The following is a 4,553-nucleotide window of genomic DNA, read 5'->3' on the forward strand; positions in this document are numbered from 1 at the left end:
AGGGATATTCCAGAGGATGAGGAGGATGAAGAAGAGGGTGAAGAGGATGAAGAAGAGGGAGAAGAGCGTGAAGAAGAGGGTGAGGAGGAAGAAAACATACAGGGACAGAGAAAGTAACAGCCAGAGGGACAGCAAGTGGATCCATGTGGATAAAGTGCTGCACCATCAGGTTTGTGATGAAGAAGGTTCTTCTATGCATGTTCTATGCATCCAGTATGCACAAGTTTAGGAATCCATGCTGAAGTTGATTAAAAAGAGGAATTAATTCCATCATCATTGGATATTGATTTTAATTCCTCAATTTAAAAAATAGGAAAAATCCAACCTTTAGGACACCAATTTTTTTTTTATGAATAATGAATTGTAAATAAACAAATAAATGTCCCTTTCTAAAATACAGGGGGCATAAGTATACATCAACCTATGTTACATTCCCATAGAGGCAGGCAGATTTTTATTTTTAAAGGCCAGTTATTTCATGGATCAGGATACTAAGCATAAAGTACCCTTGGCCTTTGGAATTAAAATACCCCCCCCCCCCCCCCCCCACACACACACACACAGGGGTGTACTTGCGCCCTGTATTTGAAGGAAGAACATTAATTTACTTATGATACATTATTCATTCCCAAAGAAAACTGGTGTCCTTAAAGGTTGGATTCCTAATCCTAATTCCTAATTGTTAATTAAGGCATTAAAATCAATTTCCAAAAGATGTTTTTTCAATCCTCTTTTTAGTCAACTTTGGCATGGGTGTCTAAACTCATGCAAACCACTAGAAGTACATAAATATTGTAGTTGTTTACTGTACATCGTTCTACAGATATCCACGAGTCTGGATGATGGACTCTACATATTGCTATAATGTGCATACATTTTTCATTTTTTATGGCCCTACCTTTCTTGCACCTGCACTCACTCTTGTACAAAATAAATATTTACATGATTTTAAAGTAAAATAAAGTTTATAATCTTCAAACATCATTTGTCATTTTTTAATGTGCCCCCCTGGTTAAACACTGGCCCCTGCTTGCCACCCCCCCCCAGTAAAATGTGTCTACAACTGCCACTGCACAATGCAGACTGTTAATTGCAGCAGCTGCTGCTGTGCTTTGCAGATATTTGGCCCTTTTCACATTAGCCATTTTGAAATGTCATTGCAAGGCAAACACAGGTTTAATTAATAACATTAGTCATGGCCCTGTTCCTTTTAGTTGGGCATGGACCCTGGTATGAGCTAGCATGCAAGTGCTAGCACAATAAAATGGCTATGACACACTAAAGTCAAATCTATCAATTTCACCTGTGTTTGCCCTGCAATAAAATGGCTGCTGTTTAAAGAGACTGTTGTGTGGAACCAGCTGAGGAAAAACAATTCATGTTTCTCTTGTTGTGGACAGTTGGCAGTATGTTCCATACTCCACTTTACCATGACTGAACCTGGGCCTAGGCCATTTCACTTTACTGTCCCGAAGTGCTCTTTCATCTGTGCTCTGGCCTCCCAATCAGAGCAACCCAGCTTGTGCAGAGCCAGACGGCAGTTTTGTTATACGTGATCATGTAAGTGCTACACAAATAGTCCTGGTTTTCTCACATATCTGTGAAAAGAGGCAGTCATTACCTCGCTTTATTCTCTTGGCCTAATTCTCAGCACAAAAGCTGCTAATAGATGTTGATTTCAGTCCTGTATCTTCATGTATATTTTCCCAGGAGACGTGCATTGGGCTCGCTCTTTCCCTCTTCTTAATTATGGATAGAAATGATAGGGGAAAGAGGTCTAAGAAAACATTGAAGATTGTGTGAAAAAGAGACCAAAAGAGTGTAGAGAACAGAACGTTGTCAAGGAAGTGAGTCATACATTGTATATTCTAGGCACATGGGCAGTTAATAGAGAATCTGGTTCAACTAATTAGAAGAAATACAATAGAAAATTAGGATTTTATTCAAAAAGAAAAGAAAGGAATGAATTCCACATCAGCTGTAACACCTGAACAGAACTGTTTGTGATTAAGTTGTGTGTAAACTAATTAGTAAGTGAGCAGAGAAATTTACCTTTAGTTAAAAGTAATGAATAAATGGTTAAAATAGATAAACAGTGAAAATGTTGGCCAAAGGTGTTGGACAAACAGTGAAATAGATAGCTGAAAGTTAAGACTACATGGTTAAAATGGCTCAAAGTAATGGTGAAATAACTGAAAAGGTAGCTACAGTTATGGTTATAGGGTTGAAATATTTAGCTCAAGCAATGGACAAATGGTTGAAACCTCTAGCCTCTGTCACTAGAAGTACAAATGCAAACTTGACTAAAATTACTATTAATTATAACATTAACATTGACAGTTTTGAATGGAAAAAATACGTGTGTCTTGTAACAATGTGAAATAAAATCCAGTTTAAATTAACAGGTGATGTTGATGAAGGGGGGTGTCTAGGCTCAAAAGCAGGTTGGAAATCAAAGTTCTACAGCATCTGTGGTTTTCCATCGGACATTGTGTGCAGCAGTAAATCCTGTTTTTTTTGTTTGTTGCTGAATTAAGAAACAAATCTTCAGTCTTACAACAAGAAACAACGTATTAAACGTAATTGTCATTGCTGTCAAAAAGTTCACTTGGTGGCACTGCTTCAGTTGGAATAAAAGAACTGGTTTGCTTTTAAAGAAACACATTCAGGTGCACCTCTATGCTACTTTTTTGGCCCACTTGCCTCCATTTTGTGGACAGATATTTGTCGAGGTGAAAAGTGGGCCAGAACCTTCCCATGAGCCTGTCATGTAGACAGGAATTAGATTTATTACCCAGAATGCTCCACAAGGGAACACTCTCCCCTGCCCTGTCTAGGCAGAATCGATGAGGGGAGTGGAAAAGAGCCAGACAGAGAGGTAAGGAAGTAGCTATATAGGATATACAGCGCACCCCAGAGAAAGAGAGAGAACATCTTGTGAAGAAAAGAAGATGCAGAGAAAGGGGGCAAGCAAGAAGGCATAAGGTCCTACAAGTTATTTTAGATGTGTACCTGAAGTACAGATAAGCTCTACATCGATGCAAGAGGTGTTACGTCAACCTTTTCTAGCCCTGAACAGGAAGTGACTCATATTCCACAACGCACAAGTTAACGGCGCAGAACCGTTCAACTAAAAATAGACAGTTTTATTTAAAGCGGCTATAGACAACATTTTTTATATCAACAACACATGGCCAAGGGGTTGCTTGTTGGGATGAAACCAACAAGATTTTTTTTATAGCCTGACTCTGCAGCTCCCCTTAGCTCTACAGAACCTTATAGCATCTTCATGCTCATTGTTTTCTAGCCCGCAACTTTACTGTTTTGGTTCACTCTCACTGCTCTCAAAGCGTTTTTAGTGAAAAAGCACTACCTGCTCAACACCACATGGCAGACAAACACAGTTAGTAACAACCTATTCTACGTCCTTCGCGTTCCATTTCTGGGATTGCTCCAGTGCTGCGAGAAATTCCCCCAAGATGTATTTTTTCCGTTTTCTTTCCGCTTTTTTTGTGTTGTAATTTTAAACTGGGTGGATTCATGAGGACTATTGTTGACTGCTCCTCATATCTGTGCATGGTAAATTGACACAGCTAACTACAATATCTGTCCAATCTGAGTGCATGACTCTTGCATGACTTTGCAGGCTCTGTGTGGAGTTTCGCACCGCCCATGACTATTCTGATTGGTACAGAGTAGCATAGAGTAGCAATATGTGGCCAAATGGTGAGATATTTCACTCAGGAGTTGGTGGAGAGAAAAAACGGATCGAAAAGGGGAGATTATTAGGAATATTGAACGTACATTCATCAGTTTACCAAGATCACGGCTCCAAATAAATTGCTACTTGCCGGATGTTTAAATAAGCAACTAACATGTTCACTATATCAACTTACAAGATGATGGTATGTCAATGTCAAGTTCACAACTTGTTTCCACTGCCACCAAGTGGCCAAGTGATCTGTTATTGTAGGTTTGAAGAACAATCTGAGTACACAAAAATGATAAAAGTTATTAATAACAATTATTTATCTAATTTGTATCTTATTTTATAACACAGACAAATGGCATGCAATGTGAGGTGTCATATATGATGAGCCACTATATCAAAACACCTCATCCACATATGTTACATGTCACAAGTATGGATCCTCAATAAATCTCAAACATCATGTCAGCTATATCACACAGTCTTGTTTAGCCATAAATCCACATCCATCAGTCTTTGATTATGTATCAACAGACTTCACTGTGTGCATCAGAATAGAAAGATTGGACATCCAAATGTTGTATTGTAAAGTTGATGCATGCTTTTATAAAAGTAACTGACAAAAAAGCAGGATATGGAGCTCAATTGTCTTCTTTCCCATATGTGTGTGCTTCTATTAGTTTGATATGGTACAATACAGCAGTCGTGGAAGTGTACTCAGATGTTTTACTTAAGTAAAAGTACCAATACCACAGTGTAGTTATACTGCTTCAAGTCAATGTCTTAATCCTCTGAGCCCTGAGGCCATTTTTACAGTTTATTGTCCATCTGGATTTATTTTATA

Source organism: Etheostoma spectabile, chromosome 21, assembly GCF_008692095.1.
Source record: "Etheostoma spectabile isolate EspeVRDwgs_2016 chromosome 21, UIUC_Espe_1.0, whole genome shotgun sequence".
Lineage (NCBI taxonomy): Eukaryota > Metazoa > Chordata > Actinopteri > Perciformes > Percidae > Etheostoma > Etheostoma spectabile.